Source organism: Schistocerca nitens, chromosome 2, assembly GCF_023898315.1.
Source record: "Schistocerca nitens isolate TAMUIC-IGC-003100 chromosome 2, iqSchNite1.1, whole genome shotgun sequence".
Taxonomy (NCBI): domain Eukaryota; kingdom Metazoa; phylum Arthropoda; class Insecta; order Orthoptera; family Acrididae; genus Schistocerca; species Schistocerca nitens.
This window is the reverse complement of record NC_064615.1, coordinates 256,555,691-256,577,898: the sequence shown is the minus strand read 5'-3', so window position 1 is coordinate 256,577,898 and position 22,208 is coordinate 256,555,691. Positions and strand designations below refer to the sequence as shown.

Below are 22,208 nucleotides of genomic sequence, written 5' to 3'. Positions count from 1 at the left end.
CTTCAAAAAACGGATGCAGAAACAATATAGCTGAAGTTTAAAAATGTCTCAGGAAGCATAGCTTTCCTTCAAGTTATTTGAATGGAAATTTGGTTGGAGCATGCAGTGATGGTGCTAGTGTAATACTAGGTAGGATTTCAGGTGTTTCAGGGTCAAATAAAATGTGCAGCGAACTGTTCCCATGGCACTGTTTGTGCCACCGAGTTGAGTGAGAGGTTGCTGATGCAATTTGGAGAGGTTCCTGGTGTGACTCATCATTTTTTAACAAGCCGTATGCATTGTACCATCAACCTCTAAAGAATCAACATGACCTGTCATCTGTTGCAGAAAACTTGGTGCAGACTTTAAGAAAGTCTGAGTGTGTTGGGTGGCTTTAGAGCAGTGCAAGCAGTATGGAAGTCCTACCAGGCTTTGAGTGCTCATTGTAGTAGACATGTCTACTAAATCAAATGTAAGGGAAGAATGCAAGGGACTGCAGAAATCATTATCAAACCCCGATTTTGTGTGCAACATTGCACTGCTTTCTTGTGTTCTTGATGATATTAGTATCCCGTAACAGTATCTCTAAATGAACAGCGCTAATACTCTATCTGATAGGGAAATTACGATGTTAGTGAACAAACAGAATTTAAGAATAACATACACAAAATTGCAACGATGTTTTAACGGAATAATTTTGGTTTGGAGTCTATGTCCTGCATGTAAAACTGTCTAGTTTGACGTAATATGTTGGATTATTTTGCAATTTTATACCTTTTGTGTATTTCAACTATCAAGAACTGCAAGTTACATATACAGTAGGAATACATGTCACATACATAGATAAATATGATCTTAGAAATAACAGAAGAAAGGTAATGCAGACTCTTTGACCTGCCATTCCATGTTTATTCTATATGACAGTTATGTCAAACATTTTCAAGAACTGCCACTGCCTAAAATTTGACTGCAATAACATGACGACCTGTATACTACGTGATAGGACAGATTTCAGATCCTGTCGTATTAACTGACGTGCAAGTCATTGTTATACAGGTGCATAATGTAAGTAGACTTACATTACTGCTACTGTATGTAGTTGTCTTTCTGTAGAAATCAATGTGCGTACAACTGTTTGTTCCCGTGTATCAGATGTCACTGATGATGGGATATGAAACCGAAACCCGGGTTTGGGAAATAAAACATTTCTAGCGCGGCTCATGGAGTATAGAAGATATCCTTTAATAAATATCTGGAAGCAGCGAAGCACCAAGCATTCAAGGTTTTTACGTCATAGTTGCTCACATTACTATCGGAAATTTAAGCTCTGCTCTTAGGTTCCTGCCTAACTACACCCTCGGAAAATGCGAAATATTTGAATAAAATGAACAAATATTTCTGACACACTAGAATAAAAATTGCTGGTCATTTCATTCACATGAATTGCATCTTTCGTTTTTTAATCAGACTGAAGTAACAAAAACAAAGTAAATTATTCCTGAGAGAGAACGCTCTTATACGTAAATAACATCAAATATTGTAGAAGATATTTCTTTTAGGTAAATAATACAGAAGCAGATTCCGTTACAAACTCGAAGATGAAAAAAAGAAAAATTAGCATGTACCAGGGCACGAACCTACTTCCTTCAACTTTGTAACTGCACGTCTGTAACCATAAGGCTAGCAGATTATATACAACTGCCGTAATTATTATCTTTAACTGTCATTTATTGTAATGTATCATACCAAGTGTGACTTTTTTATGATAAATCTTCAATGTCTATTGCTCTGAAACGGCATACTGTCATAGCATGAGAGTTATAATATAGAAAAAATAAAATACGATGATATCCAGTATGGAGTCCTCAAAGTAGCGAGTGGGGGGCATCAGGTAATGCGAGCGCCAGCCGAACACCGAATGCCGGTTGTAGCTTCCCATTTTGGCCCATCCTCGCCTCTGCTCATAGCACCTCCCTCCCGCCGCAGGATGGAGTGACGTCATGCGGCCTGACGGGCCGGCACCACGTTTGAAACTAACGCCGTATTTCCTTTCTCTCGATACCTTCTGCTCGCCCTCTGTAGTAAAGGAATCAACGATCAACTTGAACGGATGTCTTGTGACGTCCGCCCAGACCAAACGCAACGAACAATGCCGAAAAAAAGAAAGATGGATAGAGGGTCTCCCATGTAAGCTGGAGATCTCGGGTTCGAGTCCCAGTCGCGGCACACATTTTCAACTGTCCCCGTTGATGTATGTCAACGCCTGTCGATAGCTTATGGTCCTGATTTAATTATGATTTCATGTTACTTTATTTGACTCAGTGCATAATATTACATGGCAAGGGTGGGAATACCAACAAGTAAAAAAGCGCGAATACGTCAAAGTGTTTTGATTGTAATGTCTTTAAAGATGCCCGGGACTTATTAGCGTTTTTTGTGCTATAAATAAAATGTCGAGTGGCGAAGGCCTCTCGGCGTACCGAACGAGGTGGCGCAGTGGTTAGACACTGGACTCGCATTCGGGAGGACGACGGTTCAATCCCGTGTCCGGCCATCCTGATTTAGGTTTTCCGTGATTTCCCTAAATCAATCCAGGCAAATGCCGGGATGGTTCCTCTGAAAGGGCACGGCCGACATCCTTCCCCATCCTTCCCTAATCCGATGAGACCGATGACCACGCTGTCTGGTCTCCTTCCCCAAAACCAACCAACCAACCTCTCGGCGTGTGGACCTGATCCAAAAAAAAAAAAAAAATGGTTCTGAGCACTATGGGACTTAACATCTGTGGTCATCAGTCCCCTAGAACTTAGAACTACTTAAACCTAACTATCCTAAGGACATCACACACATCCATGCCCGAGGCAGGATTCGAACCTGCGACCGTAGCAGTCGCGCGGTTCCGGACTGCGCACCTAGAACCGCTAGACCACCACGGCCGGCTGTGGACCTGATCGCTTGGTGCAAGTCTTTTTGAGGTGACGCAAATTCGGCGCCTTGCGCGTCGGTGAGGATGAACTAGTGATGACGAAGACGACACAAACACCCAGTCCATGAGCGGAGAAAATCTTCTACCCAGCCGTGAACCGAAACCTGGTCCCTCGGCACGACAAGCCGGCGCGCTTTTGTGCAATTATAGGGACATTTCTCATTCTAGTTTGAAACGTCCCCTTTGCACAATTATACACGACTGTGCTTAAACTGACACAATATTTTTAGCGCAACGCAATCTGACTATAAAAAAAAATCCCTACAAAAGAATGGCCCTGACTAACATTAAACTATACCTTTCACAAATCACTTACCTCACAAAAATCTTCGCTACTCAAGCTACTGCAATACAGCGAGCGCCACTACTGCCAGCTAAATAAAAGATTCAAAGTACTGAAGGCACTAACTACTGATAGGCATAGTTGGCAAATGAAAGCTATTAATAGAGAACAAACAATGTATTTACCTTGATATCATCATATATAAATATAGCAGTTCATGACAAATTTCAAAACTCCGCCATCTCTCTCCCCACATCCACCACTGCTGGCGGCTCACCTCCAACTGCGCAACGCTACGCGCTGTGCACAGCCAGCTGCCTAACACTACAATGGCGAGTATTACAACAATGCAAAGCAGCCACAGACTGCACACAGCACAGCCAGTGATTTTCATACAGAGGTGGCGTTACCAAAAAAAACCTAAACAGCCTACTTACATAGCCCCCATGCTCCCCACAAAAAAATTTTACAAATTGGTTTGGGCAGTGGCCAATACAGATTTGAAAAATTTTTTCATAATTACAATAACAAAGAAATCAAATGCACACACAATTTATGAAACAAAGTTGGTCAAAAGCTAAAATTTTCTCACAGTCCATAAAGACAGTCCTGATCATTCATCACATTGCAGTGTTTTTCTCAAAGTCTGAGCAGTAAAAGAAAATGCACACGGAAGTAGTGGATTTCCATGCAGTCTTGAAGAAGTATCGTTGTCCTTCCAACGGAAAGACAGTGCTGACTCTCGACATGCAGACAGGTCATGGGCCACAACAGAGCAAACCCACAGCGGAGTCAGTCGAAGTTTTGAAGAGTATTGGTGGGTAGGTCATCACAGAGCAGACCCACTGTAGTCCTGGTAGAGATTACGGTATTGGTGGGCCACCAAAGATGCAGACCCACTGTAGTCCTTGTAGAGATGGCCAGCAGCCATCTGTTGTGACTATGCAGGTGCACAATCACCATTGAAGAGTCTTGCGGATAATAGAGCAAGTCCATAACCACCACTTATGCACTCACAAAGTTTTTGAATTGTCCTGAGAACCAGCAATGCTGTTAACCAGTCCCTTGCTGAATTATTAACACACGTGCAAACACTAACAGTCCCTACTTCTCACATATTGTGCATATACTATGACCAACAGAAACGTGTGCAGTGAAATGGAACTTACAAGTTAATAATATGATGAACTGGTGTCAATTACAATTTTATAACATGAGAATACAATTACAAAGGTACAAAATGCATCATTAAAGAACATAACAATACAGATAACATTTGTAGTACAGGTTTTACAATAGAATAAAAATAAACATATACATCAGTGTTACAAAAATAATGACATAAGTACATACATAAAGATCAGAATAAATTTTGAAACATCAACTTCACACATGAGCATTAAAACGAAACAGAATAAATAATGTCTAAACAACTTTACAAAGAAAATAACATATTATTAATGCAAATTATGTTTGAGGATAACAGTATTCCTCATCATAGTGAATGTAGCTTAGTATTAGAAGAGAAAAAAAATTCTATGAAACAGTACACAGAGACAGGAAGAAAACAAATACACATGGGTACACAAACACATAGTGGGATAACACAAGGAAAGGACAGGGTTTCTTTTACTGCAGTATTTTGCAAACAAAACTTTCTTTACTTCTCGGAGATCTCCCTTCGTTCCTCATTATTTCCAAAAATTCCTATCAATACCTGCTTTCTCTACTCTGTTCATATTTCTTTCAAAATAATTACAGATCATTGTACAATACTCATTTTGGCCCAAAACGTTTTCATATACCTTCAATGCATTTCTTTCCATTCATCACAACTAGTTTCTTATATAGTCTACCCCCTCTTAAGCTAACTTAAATCTACTGAGCTCAGATGCTAAACTAAGGGACGAGGCAATGCAGCAGCACATAAAACAATTAACGCAAACAGCAATGACAAAAAAGTGCAGATTTGCAAAGGAAGCAGCATTTTAGAAATTAGCGAAGCAATTGCAATATTACGACTAATATAAGGCAATGTGCAGCAAACAAGAAAAATAAATCTGGCTTAGCAGAGTAACGCAAATTAAAATTCAGTAGCACTATGCCTGGCAAACAGCATAACTTATACCTAAACATGACAAAGTTCAAGCAGAAAAAGTATTACACTAAAAATGGCCATGTCTAATACCTATGTCACATCTTAACACTAGAGTGATGCATCACAATTTATTCTACAAAAGAAATTAACAAGTACTTGAAAAGAAAACTATGATTGCAGTTCCTGTGAAGGTAAATGTCTTTTTGTGCTCCCTCATTTTTTTTTTTTTTTGAGAAAATTATTATTTACTCGATCTGTAGACAGAAAATATTTATATTAGTACATCTATAAAATTTTATTTTAACCAATGCTGCAGTGCAGCTAGAAACTAGTTATCAAATGAAATAAGCAATTACGCAAACCAAAGCATAAAAATATCATTCAATAGTCATGTGACATTTCATAAGTTAGTAGACATTCTCTCAACTCTCGTAGAAAGACGCTTGTCATAATCAGGTGTGCAGATGTAAAAATATTTCTCGTCATTTCATTAGGCATTTCTGTAAATATCATAAATTAAGAGCTCCACAGCGTCAACATATGTTTTCAAGTTCGACCGTGTCGTTTTTGCGATGCTCTCTACAAAGGAACGTCAATAGTGAGGATAATGGCCTCCCTTTTTTTTTTCTACCTGTGCCGCTGAAAAGGGCTCGCAATAATGGCTTTTTCTCCAGGCGTCTGACACACCTGGCCGCTCACAACGAATTACTTCACGGTCACTTACCTTTCTTAACGAAATATTTACGACAGCAGTTTTCGCTACAGCGACAGTCTCATATAAAAATTTCATAGGTCAAGAATTTGCGTTACAAATCTGTAAAAACAAAATCCTGTAAATATAACAGTGTCCAAAAAATTTTCGCTGGCATTGTGATACATTTACGCATTTACACACATTTCCTACCTCTTAAAGTACGATTCTTGGTTTCCAACATCCTTTTTCACAAGTCAGTGTCCCTAACCGCTACTCATTACTCCTTACCTTATTACACACACACATATATATATATATATATATATATATATATATATATATATATATATATATATATATTCGTCGACGCTTCTTTAATATTTCATTATATGAAATATGTAGCATAATCAAATTCCTCATATAGCATCAGCTTCTTGACCATAAACATACCTCAGCAGCATAATACACATCGTCGTCATAAAAATAACATCATAACACCTCAGTCAACTCTCAAAATCGTCGTAGCTTCCTCCAATAATTTCAAAACCTAAAAAAAATTCTCTGCTCATGTCAAAAGTGTCATCTGCCTCAAACATACTTTAAAAATCGTGATCCCATACCAAATATATCATTCAAAGCTCTCATAGTATCACAATGGTTCCAAAAAAATATGAACAGTTCACAAAGTACACACAACATACAATTTCATAAGTGTGAAGTTACCCAACTGGGAAATCGCGTAAACATGAAGTTATCCAACGGTGTAATTACGTAAACATCTGTCACTGACGTAGTAAAAAAAATGTTTGTCTCTCTCAGTTAAATGATCAGATAGCTGTGTATTTTGTGTTGGAGAAATATGGTACCGATGTGTAAAGTTGTATAAGCAAATACCATATTAGCTAGGGCTCCTTGTGGTTGCCAAACACATGGTACACAAAGTAGGCGCGTACCCCCCTGAGGATTAATGTAATTATACCCTCAGGTGTTACAGATTACAGCAATGGAATGAAATGTATCACGGGAAACCTTCTTTGCAATTCAAAAATCTTGAAAAATAAATGGCTTAAGTACAAAATTAATCTCTCAAATGCGTGTCCTGTAGCGCTAAATGTGCGTCTTGCTGTAAGATAATTCTGTGGAAGTGTCGTAGTTATCGTCCTCCGAAAGCTAAGTTCTGCAGAAGTCAATGTACTTACCTCATGATACACAAAAGTGAAATGCTTTGCGTATAGATATCTTAGTTATTACGCTTATTGCCGTGATGAGGAAAGTACTGTGCTGTAACGTATTGTTGTGCTACGGAAAAGGCTGTCTCATTGTAGCTATACCACAAAAGTTGCTACTAAAACATGTTTTACTTTCCAGAATAATGCAGAAAAACTGTGCAGATATAAAACAGATACACCGCAAAAGCAACATTGTAAATTGTCACTCATTAGTAGCGTCGTGATAAAACCGTGTAGTTGTCACATAAACTAACCACTGTGTCGTCTGGTATCTCACAGAAAGTACTTTAAATCTAGAATGTATTTTCAAGTAAACCAAAATGTTGCATTAAAATCTCATTAGCAGTATATGTTCTAAGTATGTAAGCCTTATAGTCGTTACATAATCGTGCAACTAACAAGCAAGAATGTACACACACAATAACACTGTGACGTCTGTTCACTATAACAATGCATTCGTAATTTCTGTTTAAATAAGTTCTCTTGGTTCTTGATTGGATATTTAACTTCAAACATTGTTGCATGTTAACAGATTCTAAGTCTGACAAAGCATACTAGAAATGTGAAGTGAAAATTTTGTGGCAAAGACACAGTTAAAAAGCAGATTATCTTTCAATAAACGGTTTTACATGTGAAATGTGGTGTAAACCTTTACTCTTCCTAGTACGCAGAGTTTCAACTTCAACGCAATTATCATGTGGTATACGTCGGATTCTGTAAGGTCCATTGTAAACTAGAAAGAATTTGTGACTCAAGTGTTTCTTCTTATGTGACAATGAATGAGCTTTAATGAGAACTTTCTGACCAATATATAATTTCTTTGCATTTGCTTTACCGTGTAGTTTTCTCCTTTTGTCTGCTGCAGATTTTATATTTTTAATAGCCAAATCAATTATGTCTTTGTGTCGAAGTTTACGTGTATTCGGGAAAGGTACGAGCTCTCTGATTCTGTTCGGTGGTTTTTCATTCTTCAGTACAAGAGTAGGTGGTAAAGCAGTGGAATCATGAGGCATTTCATTCAGCACATTTTGAAATAAGTGTAAATATCTGTCCCAATGCTGATGCTTTCTGTGACAATAAAGTCTGCAAAGCTTATTGATTTCTTTCATAATACGTTCGGAGGGGTTACAATGTGGTGAGTACAATGAAATAAAAACAGGTTTGATTTTATGGTTGCGAAGCATGCGTGACCAAACAGCAGATCCGAATTGCGGTCCGTTATCTGAAATGACTTTACTAACGTGTCCAACTTCACGTAAGAAATTTTTAACAAAGGCGTTGGATACAGACCGTCCAGTGGCTTTACGTAACGGTGTGAAAGAAACAAATTTTGAAGTAAGTTCAACAGCGACTAGAACGTACGAAAATCCATTAGATGTTCTGACATGCGGTCCCAAGAGATCAACAGCAGCAAATTCTTTTAATTTAGAAGGAATGATAGGAAACAGCGGAGCACGATGTGAGACAGTAGATGGTTTCGCCTTTTGACAAAGTTTACAAATAGACAAGACTCTTCGAATTCTCTTTTCCATATTGTTAAAATAACAAGTCGTTCGAAGAATATGATAACATTTTCGTGGACCAAAATGTGCGTAGCTGAAATGAATGTACCAAATGAGCTTATTAACAAAATCGTCTGGAATGCAAAGTACCCATAGCTTGTCATCAACAGTGCAGCGTTTGAAGAGTATGTTGTTTCTAACCAGGTAATAATGCCGAATCTGTGTGTGTGTCTTTTCATGCCATTTGCTTTTGATGTCTTTCCAAATCGGATCTTTATCTTGTTCATGAGCAATGTCCTTTAAAGATGTGGTGATGAAGTTTTCAAAGGCGACTTTCTGAATGTAAAGAATACTGAAATTTTTCTCGAGGTTGCCTTCTGTGTTACTTTTCTCAAGCCCAGCCGGTGCGCGTGACAGTGCGTCCGCAACAATGTTCTCCTTGCCGGGAATGTAGACTATTGTGAAGTGGAATTCTTGCAGAAACAATGCCCAACGTTTTAACCTGTCATGATTTAATTTTGAAGACATAAGAAATTGTAATGCACGATGATCACTGTATACTTTTACGTGCTTACCAGAAAGAAAGAAACGGAATTTGTTAAATGCCCAAACGATAGCTAAAGCTTCTAATTTAGTAACGGAATAATTTTTTTCAGATTTTGTTAGCACTCGGCTAGCAAAAGCAATGGTTTTCTGAATGGTAGTGTCATTTTCTATGGCTTCTTGAAATAAATGGGCACCAAGACCGACTTTAGAATAATCCGTGCTAAGGCACAAATCTTGTGACAGATCTGGATGAGCTAGTATTGGCGCGTTAAGTAGCGATTCTTTCAAAGAATTGAATTCCAACTGTGCTTGTTCGTCCCAGTTCCAAATAGTGTTTTTTCCAGTGAGAGAACAAAGTTTTGGTGTAACAAGAATTTGCATATTCAGAAAACGACGGTAAAAATTTACGAGACCTAGAAAACTGCGGACGTGTCTTTTTGTGGATGGAACTGGAATGGCTCTGATTGCTTCTAACTTTTCAGGATCCGGCTGAATGCCTTCAGAAGAAATGATATGTCCCAAAAACCTCACCTTTGACCTACCGAATTCAGACTTTTCCAAGTTAACTGTAATTCCAGATTCTGCAAAAATACGTAACAAACTGTTGAGGATGCGATTATGCTGTTCCCATAAGCTTCTGCTATTAGAATATCGTCCACATATAAGGTGATGTGACGTTTTAAGAACTCAGGTAATATGGAATTTAGCCCACGAATGAATGGTGCTGAAGAAATGTTCAAACCAAAGGGAAGTTTCCGAAACTGATAACAAACGCCGAAACAAAGGAAAGCTGTGTATTTTCTACATTCTGGATGAAGTTCGATCTGATAAAAGCTGGATCTGAGATCAATGGAAGACAACACTTTTGCACCATTAAAATTTTGAAGAAGTTCTTCCAACGTTTGCGGCCTGTCTGTTTCAGGAATAATGATAGTATTGATTTGTCTCGAATCTAAGACAAGCCTGATCGATCCATTTTTCTTCTCAACAACATGTAATGGATTGTTGTATGAGCTTACTGCAGGCTCAATAATGCCCTCGTCAAGAATAGATTGTATTTCTGTTCTAACACGGTCCCTATAATGCGCTAGAATTACGTATGGTCTAACACAAAATTTAGTATGCTCACGAACACGAAATTGGTATTGAAATCCCTTGATTGTTCCTGTTTTGTGGGTAAAAACTGTGGAATGTGCTTGTAAAATCTCAAAAAGGTCTTGCCTATCATTGTCATTACAATTTTCAATTGTTTGAATTTTATTCTGAATTAACTTATTAGTGTCAAATGCGCCGTCGATATCATCCCTGTCAGTACTTGCAGAGTGATTGTTAGTGTCTAGTTCCGTAGAAAATTCCGAACTGTTGTCTAACAGAAGGTAAAGCCGATTAATTTCCTCGTCATGGTTTGAGAGCCAATCTTCAAAATTCAAAGCTACTGACTTACCTTCTTTTTCTAAACTTATTTCAGCATCGTGAAAGCTTAAGATTGCTTTGTATTCATTCAAAAAGTCTACTCCCAGTATAATTTCCGTCGACAACAATGGAACTATAAGAAAGTTCATAGAGAAGCTGTGGCTTTGGCAAAAGAATTCTAAATTGGTTTGTTGGCGTACATCTACACTTTTTCCAAAGATTGCACCTTGTAATTTAATCTTACGTAACGGAAGTGTGGGGCAATCGTTCGATTTGTTGCATTTGCTAAAAGCTGTTTCACTAATTACTGAAATGGGACTGCCAGAGTCAAGTACTGCCGTAAATTTTACGTCATTTACAGTAATGTGAATCACAGGATATGCAATGTTGTTAAGTTTTACGTCGTGTTCCTGGAGTAAGATGTCCCTAATGTCTTCCATTTTTACGTAATTACTAGCTACGGCAGCTGCGTCGTTAGTGTCACACGTGCGTTTTGTGGCTGCCAGCGGTATGAGTCATTGCCTATTGTGTCTTTGTTGGCGCGCGTCGTTATTGGGGTTTGGAGACCTAACTTCTACAAATTCGTCTTGTCGAGAGGGCCCTGCTCTGTTTGAATCCCGCCAGTTCTGATGCAATTCAGCTCTGTCGTTACGATCATATCGTCTGTCGTCATGTCGGTAGTTCCCGTAGTTTCTTTCTTGTCGGTTAAGTGGTGGAGAATTTCTCCCTGAATTATCACTGCACGGTGGACCGTTGCGTCTGAAGTTGTTCTGTCTCCCGTGATAGTAATTATTTTGGTTCCCATATTGTCTGTTTCTCTGATTGTCTCTGTGATAGTCATTACCGCGGAGAGGTGATCTTTCCCTGTAATTATTACTACTCTGCCAACGGTTGTGGTACGGGTGGTGTCTGTTTCGGTCACGATTTGTGTTGTGAGAATAGCCTTGTCGCGTCCAGTTATTATTTCTTTCATCGCGGAATTGCGACGGATGTGATCTGTAATTGTTGTGCTCCTGCGTTCCGCGATTGTCAGTGTCAATTTCCAGTTCTTGTAACAGTCCCTGAAAAGCTTCAATGTCGTCTTTGCAACGTCCTGCTAAAATAATATGTCGTAAATGTTCAGGTAATTTGATTAAGCAAATGCGGATGAGTTCTGAAGGGCTGTATGGGTTTGAAAGATATTGATTCTTGTGCAACATGTCTTCAAAATATTTGACAAGACTGGAAAATTCAGATTGTTCGAAACATTTCATCATTATGATGCTATGTTTTACTCGGTCTTGTGTAGCTTGAGACCAATATGCTGAGTGGAAGGCATGATAAAAATCTTCTTCACTGTGACAATCGTGAATGACCGATCGCATTCTTACAGCTGGTTCATTCCCCAAGTAGCCACTCATAAATTCTAATCTGTGCTGCAATGACCAGTTGGGAGGAAAACAATGAGAGAATTGATGGAGCCACGCTTGTGGATGAATGTCGTTGCCAGAATTCTTAAACGTTTTGAATTTACGTGTAGTAATGAACAGCTTATAGTCAAAATCATCATGTCGGCGAGTCGCATGTCGGTCATTGTTACGTCGTGTCGGCTGTTCAATCTCAAAATTCGGTGCACATTGCCAATTTCTTTCATAATTTCCGAAATGCGCTGTGTTATTATTTTGTGGCTGTTCCGTATTTCTAAGTCCCTCTTCACGTATTGGGGCGCGAGTGTCCTCTGAAATACGTAATTCTTGTACTACTTGTGCCAACTGATCTTGCACTTCCCGGATTTCTCTTTGGTGTTGCGTATTAATTTGATTCTGATTTTGTTTGAATTTCCTAATTTGTTCGCACTCTTCTGTGTCATTAAAGACTACCGGTTTTGTGTCATTCAGATTATCATCTACCTTCGTAGATAAATTATTTAGCTGATCCGAAAGTTCAACTACTTTCTCTGATAATGAACTAATTTCCTCAATGTGTCTTTCTGAACCAATTTTCAGAGTATCTACTGTGTCCTTTAAGTTTTCCTGAGTTTTTGCAAGTTGCGTAACCGAATCGGTAGATGCAACTGAGTCAATTTTAGCTTGCAAGGTCTCATGATTTTCATGAACAATAATTTGCAGTTCTTTTATGGCTGCTTCGTGATTCTGTAATGCATTTTCATGTCGCGAAAAAATAGGTTGAAAATGCTCACAAATTTGTGTTTTTACGTCGTTACAGACTTTTTGACATTTCGATTCGATTTTATGTAACTCAGTAGTCAAATCTTCACGTGTTTGTTCAAGTGTGGTGTGAAGATTTTGTTCCATTGCGTCTAACTGTTGCTGTGTTTGTCTCTGGTGTTGTTCCATTGTGTCTAACTTTTGAAGCTTTTGCTGTGTTTGTCTCTGATTTTGTTCCACTGTGTCTAACTTTTGAAGCTTTTGCTGTGTTTGTCCCATTTGTTGTATTAATTGTAATAACAATGCATTGGTGTCTGAAACATGTTCCTCAGTGCTTTTCGGCAGTGAATTTGCACCGGCAACGTTCACATTTTGACAAGCGGAAAATGTGTCTTGACTCATTTGAGAAAACGGTGAGAACCCAAAACCTGAGTCTACAGTATTTGCGAGATCGTGTCGTGTCATTTCGGCTTCCTGAGGCGAGCTATTGCCGACCGATCGATCGATAATGCTTCCCTGTTCACTACTTGTTTCATTGTCTACGCCATTATTTGACGACCGCTCCATTTCCTTATGCACAGTTACCAAATTCCTACTTTGAATGTCTGTTAATTCATTACACAGTGGTGCTGATAAGCTACGCTCGTCGTCACTATTATTTCTCAGTTTACATCTACATCTACATCTATACTCAGCGAGCCACCTTACGGTGTGTGGCGGAGGGTACTTATTGTACCACTATCTGATCCCCCCTTCCCTGTTCCATTCACGAATTGTGCGTGGGAAGAACGACTGCTTGTAAGTCTCCGTATTTGCTCTAATTTCTCGGATCTTTTCGTTGTGGTCATTACGCGAGATATATGTGGGCGGTAGTAATATGTTGCCCATCTCTTCCCGGAATGTGCTCTCTCGTAATTTCGATAATAAACCTCTCTGTATTGCGTAACGCCTTTCTTGAAGTGTCCGCCACTGGAGCTTGTTCAGCATCTCCGTAACGCTCTCGCGCTGACTAAATGTCCCCATGACGAATCGCGCTGCTTTTCGCTGGATCATGTCTATCTCTTCTATTAATCCAACCTGGTAAGGGTCCCATACTGATGAGCAATACTCAAGAATCGGACGAACACGCGTTTTGTAAGCTACTTCTTTCGTCGATGAGTCACATTTTATTAGAATTCTTCCTATGAATCTCAACCTGGCGCCTGCTTTTCCCACTATTTGTTTTATGTGATCATTCAACTTCAGATCGCTCCGGATAGTAACTCCTAAGTATTTTACGGTCGTTACCGCTTCCAATGATTTACCACCTATGGCATAATCGTACTGGAATGGATTTCTGCCCCTATGTATGCGCATTATATTACATTTATCTACGTTTAGGGAAAGCTGCCAGCTGTCGCACCATTCATTAATCCTCTGCAGGTCTTCCTGGAGTACGTACGAGTCTTCTGATGTTGCTACTTTCTTGTAGACAACCGTGTCATCTGCAAATAGCCTCACGGAGCTACCGATGTTGTCAACTAAGTTTACTTTGTAGCCTAGTGTTACGTTTTTCACACGCCATTATTGTCACAATATTTCACACGATAACACAGAAAAGCACAACTTGAAGAGCAAAAACAAGAGAACATATTAACATAGCACTGAAAATAATATCTAGTTAATTGCAGCTGCGAAATACTTGGTGTAAATCTACATGCATCCCACAACTGTTTTACTGTACAACAATGAAAGACTGCAACTACAAAGGAAATTCTCTCTATAATTACGCGCTAGCAATAAACAAAATCTACACTAATTACACAAACTACAAGAAAAAATCAGAAGATTCCAGTGAGGTATCCTCGGCTAAGGGTCGACATATGAAACGTCCCCTTTGAACAATTATACACGACTGTGCTTAAACTGACACAATATTTTTAGCGCAACGCAATCTGACTATAAAAAAAAATCCCTACAAAAGAATGGCCCTGACTAACATTAAACTATTCCTTTCACAAATCACTTACCTCACAAAAATCTTCGCTACTCAAGCTACTGCAATACAGCGAGCGCCACTACTGCCAGCTAAATAAAAGATTCAAAGTACTGAAGGCACTAACTACTGATAGGCATAGTTAGCAAATGAAAGCTATTAATAGAGAACAAACAATGTATTTACCTTGATATCATCATATATAAATATAGCAGTTCATGACAAATTTCAAAACTCCGCCATCTCTCTCCCCACATCCACCACTGCTGGCGGCTCACCTCCAACTGCGCAACGCTACGCGCTGTTCACAGCCAGCTGCCTAACACTACAATGGCGAGTATTACAACAATGCAAAGCAGCCACAGACTGCACACAGCACAGCCAGTGATTTTCATACAGAGGTGGTGTTACCAAAAAAAAACCTAAACAGCCTACTTACAAGTTTACCATAGTGAAGAGATGCATGCAAGAATTACGTCTGCGTAATCCACACATCATGCTAATTACTTTATTTTGTGAAATGAATAGTTTTAAGTGAGGAGTTACCCAGAATATTTTTGTACACATCTCTCTATCTCTCTCTCTCTCTCTCTCTCTCTCTTTACGTATGTGTGTGTGTTTGTGCTTTGGGGGGAGGGAGGAGTGGTTGCAGATGAAACGATTGGGGAAGAGAGGCAATGGGAGATGGGAACGCGGGAGGAGAAAGTGATAACGCGAGACTGTATTTCACTTTTTAAATTATTACCGTCACTTCCCTTCACCCCGTCCAGTTTTCATCCCACAAGACAGAATATAATAAACAGTAATTAATGTTAGACATGGCGTGATCGCAATCTGGTCATCTATAATACAGAATTATACAGGATAGTCCATTGATCGTGACTGGGCCAAATATCTCACGAAATTACCGTCAAACGAAAAAACTACAAAGAACGAAACGTCTCTAGCTTGAAGGGGGAAACCAGATGGCGCTATGACTGGCCCGCTAGATGGCGCTGCCATAGGTCAAACGGATATCAACTGCGTTTTTTAATTAGGAACCCCCATTTTTTATTACATAATCGTGTAGTACGTAAAGAAATATGAATTTTTTAGTTGGAGCACTTTTTTCGCTTTGTGATAGATGGCGTTGTAATAGTCACATACATATGACTCACAATTTTAGACGAACAGCTGGTAACAGGTAGGTTTTTTAAATTAAAATACAGAACGTATGTACGTTTGAAAATTTTATTGCTGGCCGGTGTGGCCGTGCGGTTCTAGGCGCTTCAGTCTGGAACCCCGTGACCGCTACGGTCGCAGGTTCGAATCCTACCTCGGGCATTGATGTATGTGATGTCCTTAGGATAGTTAGGTTTAAGTAGTTCTACGTTCTAGGGGACTGATGGCCACAGATGGTAAGTCCCATAGCGCTCAGAGCCATTAGAACCATTAGAACATTTTATTTCGGCTGTTCCAATGTGATACATGTACCTTTTTGAACTTATCATTTCTGAGAACGCATGCTGTTACAGCGTGATTATCTGTAAATACCACATTAATGCAATAAATGCTCAAAATGATGTCCGTCAACCTCAATGCATTTGACAATACGTGTAACGACATTCCTCTCAACAGTGAGTAGCTCGCCTTCCGTAATGTTCGCACATGCATTGACAATGCGCTGACGAATGTTGTCAGGCGTTGTCGGTGAATCACGATAGCAAATATCCTTCAACTTTCCCCACAGAAAGGAATTCGGGGACGTCCGATCCGGTGAATGTGCGGGCCATGGTATGGTGCTTCGACGACCAATTCACCTGTCATGAAATATGCTTTTCAATACCGCTTCAACCGCACGCAAGCTATGTGCCAGACATCCATCGTGTTGAAAGTACATCGCCATTCTGTCAGGCGGTGAAACATCTTGTAGTAACATCGGTAGGACTTTACATAGGAAATTAGCATACATTGCACCATTTAGATTGCCATCGATAAAATGGGGGCCAATTATCCTTCCTTCCATAATGCTGCACCATACATTAACCCGCCGAGGTCGCTGACGTTCACCTGTCGCAGCCATCGTGGATTTTCCGTTGCCCAATAGTGCATATTATGCCGGTTTACGTTACCGCTGTTGGTGAATGACGCTTCGTCGCTAAATAGAATGCGTGCAAAAAATCTGTCAACGTCCCGTAATTTCTCTTGTGCCCAGTGGCAGTACTGTGCACGACCTTCAAAGTCGTCTCCATGCAATTCCTGGTGCATAGAAATATGGTACGGGTTCTCAACACCGACATTTTTGAGATTCCCGATTCTCGCGCAATTTGTCTGCTACTGATGTGCGGATTAGCCGCGACAGCAGCTAAAACACCTACTTGGCCATCATCATTTGTTGCAGGTTGTGGTTGACGTTTCACATGTGGCTGAACACTTCCTGTTTCCTTAAATAACGTAACTGTCCGGCGAACGGTCCGGACTCTTGGATGATGTCGTCCAGGATATCGAGCAGCATACACAGCACACGCCCGTTGGGCATTTTGATCCCAATAGCCATACATCAACACGATATCGACCTTTTCCACAATTGGTAAACGGTCCATTTTAACATGGGTAATGTATCACGAAGCAAATACCGTCCGCACTGACCGAATGTTATGTGATACCACGTACTTATACGTTTGTGACTATTACAGTGTCATCTATCACAAAGCGAAAAAAGTGGCCAACTAAAACATTCATATTTCTTTACGTACTACACGAATATGTAATAAAAATGCGGGTTCCTATTTAAAAAAACACAATTGATATCCGTTTGGTCCGGAACCGCGCGGCTGCTACGGTCGCAGGTTCGAATCCTGCCTTGGGCATGCATGTGTGTGATGTCCTTAGGTTGGTTAGGTTTAAGTAGTTCTAAGTTCTATGGGACTGATGACCACAGATGTTAAGTCCCATAGTGCTCAGAGCCATTTGAACCATTTTTGATATCCGTTTGACCTATGGCAGCGCCATCTGGATTCCCCCGTAAAGCTAGATGATTTTCGTTCTTTGCAGTTTTTTCGTTTGATGCTTATTTCGTGAGATATTTGGCCCGGTCACTATCAATGGACCACCCTGTAGATGTTGGATTACTATACGACTTACCGAGCGAGGTGGCGCAGTGGTTAGACACTGGAGTCGCATTCGGGAGGACGACGGTTCAATCCTGCGTCCGGCCGTCCTGATTTAGGTTTTCCGTGATTTCCCTAAATCGCTCCAGGCAAATGCCGGGATGGTTCCTTTCAAAGGGCACGGCCGACTTCCTTCCCCGTCCTTCCCTAATCCGATGAGACCGATGACCTCGCTGTCTGGTCTCCTTCCCCAAAAACAACCAACCAACAACTATACGACTTAAACGGTCACACAATCCCCGTTGCAGGTTGGTTATTTAATTGCTTCCAAAGGCGAGAAAAATTTGATTTTCAGTATTTTATATAATTATTGACCCAATCTACAAATTTTGAAAAGCTGTCTTAATCTACTTATTAAGACTTACATTCTTACATTACAGGTTGAACACAGCAAAGTCACGTCTGTGTGTCTGTCTTGAGTCAGCGCAATGGGTGGCGCTCAAATTATCCGGACTATATTCACCATGTGTTTGGTTAACGACTTGCAACTTACGTTAAATATAATTTCAAACCATTTCGTAGTTTTGGTTTTGACTTTTCCGTTAATCCGTGTGTGAATAATCGGAAACTAATAAAACAAACATAAATATGATGTTTCGTCATCAACCATAAAGCTGTTACATGTTTAACGCCAAATGTTTAACACAGTAACTTCTCTGTAAAGTAAACAGCCGTTTGAAAGTGTTTTACCCACCGGAGTTTGATTCTTGAAATAATTCGGCGCGTGGGTTACTGGTAGTTACTAAGTGGCGTACTAGTTCGTTAACATGGAGGACAAATACACTGCTTACTGAATACGAAATTCTTGTATCCGAAATATGAAACACAGTATCGTTTCATGAATCCGGTTTCGTTGTATTATCCCAGACAAAAAGTGTTGTTAAGCAAAAACAAAGAAGTTCCAAAGAGGAGCGTGCTCTGCTGTTACTGCTGCTGTTGCTGTTACTTCGTTTCTCAACTAACAGCGCAGCTACTATGGACTCTCCGTCAGTATGAAAGGCAGAAAAGCTTTGTCTTTCGAAAGCAAAGATGTTTTCCTGCTGGCACAATCTGTGGCACAGTCGCGGGTCGGACACTCAACAGATGTACACACGTAACTCTAAGTGTGTCACATATGACAGCGGCCCTGTTTTCAACTGTTCTGCGCCACCCTCCCACCCCCTCCCCCCTCCCGTTATCTGCGTCAGCCAATGAGACTCACTTTCCTTCCGAGCGCCTAGTCGCGAGCTGCTGTTACAAAACTGACACGGCGTTCTGCTGCAGCTGAGCATTCCGTCTGCTGTTGCCGCGACGACAGGACACGAGGTATGTTGTCAGCTTGTTTCGAGGTAAGCCGGTGGACAGGGGTATCTGCAAAACTATAAGAAAGAAGTTATAATGGATACGGACATCAGGCGTAATGCCGTAGGTTAGAGTTCTCTGCTGTCACATTCATCCCAGAGTCTTGGGTGTGCGTGGCTGTTCGAAACAATGCCACTGCAATATAACTTTGTGACAAACGCTGTTTACGTATAATTAGCGGGCAAGGAAACTTGTTAACGTATATGAACAAAAATATAAATGTTCGTTTGTTCAAAATCATAAATCTCCAGAAGTTTTTCACAAATTGGTCTGAACTTTTGACACAAGGTTGCACTCCAATAAACATTTTCCCAAATATGTATAATATATAAATGACGTGTAATATATAAAGGGGAAACGTTATTACTAAAATATCGAAAAATTCTTAACCGATTTCTCCATAAAACGCTAATGAACATTCTTATGGGCGTAGGCTATATATTGTAATGTGCCGAATATATAAGTTGATATGTAATATATATAAAGGTGAAATATTGTCACCAAATATCTCAAACTACTCGACTGATTTCTTTCAGACTATTACAGTAACGTGTAAAAAAAATCTGAAATAAACCGGCCGAGTACTTCGATATCAACACGGAAATGCTGTTGCGAAAGAGGAAAATTGTATTAATGGCTTATCAGCTTAAGTTTAGAGTACTGGCCGGCCGGGGTGGCCGAGCGGTTCCAGGCGCTACAGTCTGGAACCGCGCGACCGCTACGGTCGCAGGTTCGAAACCTGTCTCGGGCACAGATGTGTGTGATGTCCTTAGGTTAGTTAGGTTTAAATAGTTCTAAGTTCTAGGGGACTGATGACCTTAGCAGTTAAGTCCCATAGTGCTCAGAGCCATTTTAGAGTACTGCTAGAGAGTCTGAGTTTGCAGTAACGATAAATAAGACTCAGGGTCAGAGACAAGGGGAAAGAGATGGGCGGAGGGTTAGGAGCAAACGGACTTAAAAAGTGGATAGGACGGCTTGGACAGAGAAAAGGTGGAGAAGATGGACAATGAAAGAGAAGATTGTCGTACAAAGGGGGAAAGAGGAGGAAGAGGAGATGATGACAACGATGACGACGAGGATGATGGTGATAAGGAGAATGGTGATGATTATGCACGATGAGAGGGGGGAGGAGGTTTGAGAGGGAGAGAGAGAGGGGGGGGGATGTTGAGGAGATGGACAGAGACCGGGTGATCTCTTTTCTTCTTTCTTTTCCATTCAAACAGGCTAAGCCGCAGCAACACGTAGCTGGGAACAGGTAGTAATGAAAATAAATTTCGTAAATGAGTCTGCGATCATTGCGCGTATTTTATGAATGTGGCTGTCTACATTGATTAATATTTATCTTCATTTATAACGTTGTTTTGGCTACTGCCTTCAACGGATTAAAACGTAGAGCACGTAAAACAAGGTTGAGTGTCAGTATCACTAACATCCATCTGTAAGTTGGCACACCGATTGGGTGTTGGTTTTAGTGAGACTGACAGTGAACCCTGTTTCACACGTTCTAAGTTTTGATCTGATGATGGCAGTAGCCAAAATGACTTTGTAAGTGAAGACAAATATTAAGTGATGTGGGCAGCCGGTCGGAGTGGCCGAGCGGTTCTAGGCGCTTCAGTCTGGAGCCGCGCGATCGCTACGGTCACAGGTTCGAATCCTGCCTCGGGCATGGATGTGTGTGATGTCCTTAGGTTAGTTAGGTTTAAGTATTTCTAAGTTCTAGGGGACTGATGACCTCAGATGTTGAGTTCCATAGTGCTCAGAACCATTTTTTTGATGCAGACAATTTTATTCACAAAATAACGAAATAGCTGACTGCACTGTGAATCAGAGTCAAGAAGTAAATGAATTTTGTCGCACAATTGAGGAGTCTAGGAAGTCACGGTATGATCTGCTCAGATCGTGTCATAACGGTTATGGCCTATACAAACGCTGCCATTAATATTCCTTGCATAAAGTTCTGAAACTAATACCGAGTATTATTAATATATTGTACCTTAATGGCCATGAATCCAAACTGAGATATGTGGGTCAGTCAAAGTAATGCCTACTGTTATTTATTTTTATTTTACAAGAAAAGTAAATGCCATAAATGAGATATGTACAACGATCACGTTTAGTTTGTCACTTTAAAAACAATTACCCCCTTTTTCTCTTGTTTTCTCCCTTTGAAACAAGTGCTCTGAAAATCGTGGTCTTGCTTCTTCAGCTAGGTTAAAAAATTTGTCTCCAGACATAATTTCCACCAAAAGTGCTCCCTCTCAAAACTAAAGCACTGCAACAGATTGGATACAGTTGTGTGCCTTCCCTTTTGTTCTGATCGGTCAAGGTTTTCGTTACCTAGCGTGCACAAATCTTTGCGTAGCCCAGTCTTTACAATAACGGTCACCACACTGCCTGTACCGATGGGATATGGCGGCAAAAATCATCTGTTATCCTAAGGTAACGACTCCTTATGTTTTTGTCGTAATTTTGCCGTAAAATATTTTTTCGGACAACTGTTGGGGAAACTGAAACTTTTCGGAAATTTTTGGGGATGAAAATTTCGGTACCGGCGAAATTGGGGAAGTATTTTATCTGCCTAACCTTACTATTAATGTCATCTGATATTTTAGTTTAAACAAATCATACTCAATTTTCTAGATATTCACTAAATATCGCTCTCTCTTCAGATCAGTTGTGTTGGACGTTGGGCTTACATCGGTGATACCTCTCCGTGAGGTCACTATCACATGTATATGCCGAGTTTCAAACGTTTGGGACGTCTGCCGACTTTCGTGGTCGTATCGAGTCTTGAGGAGACGACGTATTTTATGTAGTTGTTTTAGTTGAAGCTTGGAATTGATGGGTTTGGTATTGTAAGGTATGT

General features: G+C 40.2%; 1 protein-coding gene across 2 annotated transcripts in view; it reads left to right on the top strand.

Moving 5' to 3' along the window:
* Positions 1 to 19,214: 19,214 nt before the first annotated feature.
* LOC126234342 (juvenile hormone acid O-methyltransferase-like) overlaps positions 19,215 to 22,208 on the top strand; it is a 79,682-nt gene continuing 76,688 nt past the window's right edge. Inside the window, exon 1 of one of the 2 annotated variants that reach the window (XM_049943027.1) lies at positions 19,215 to 19,306. The gene's annotated coding sequence lies outside the window, so the exon portion shown is untranslated. Of the gene's footprint in view, positions 19,330 to 22,208 lie in introns of both variants that reach the window. The other variant, XM_049943026.1, reaches the window with a different exon arrangement.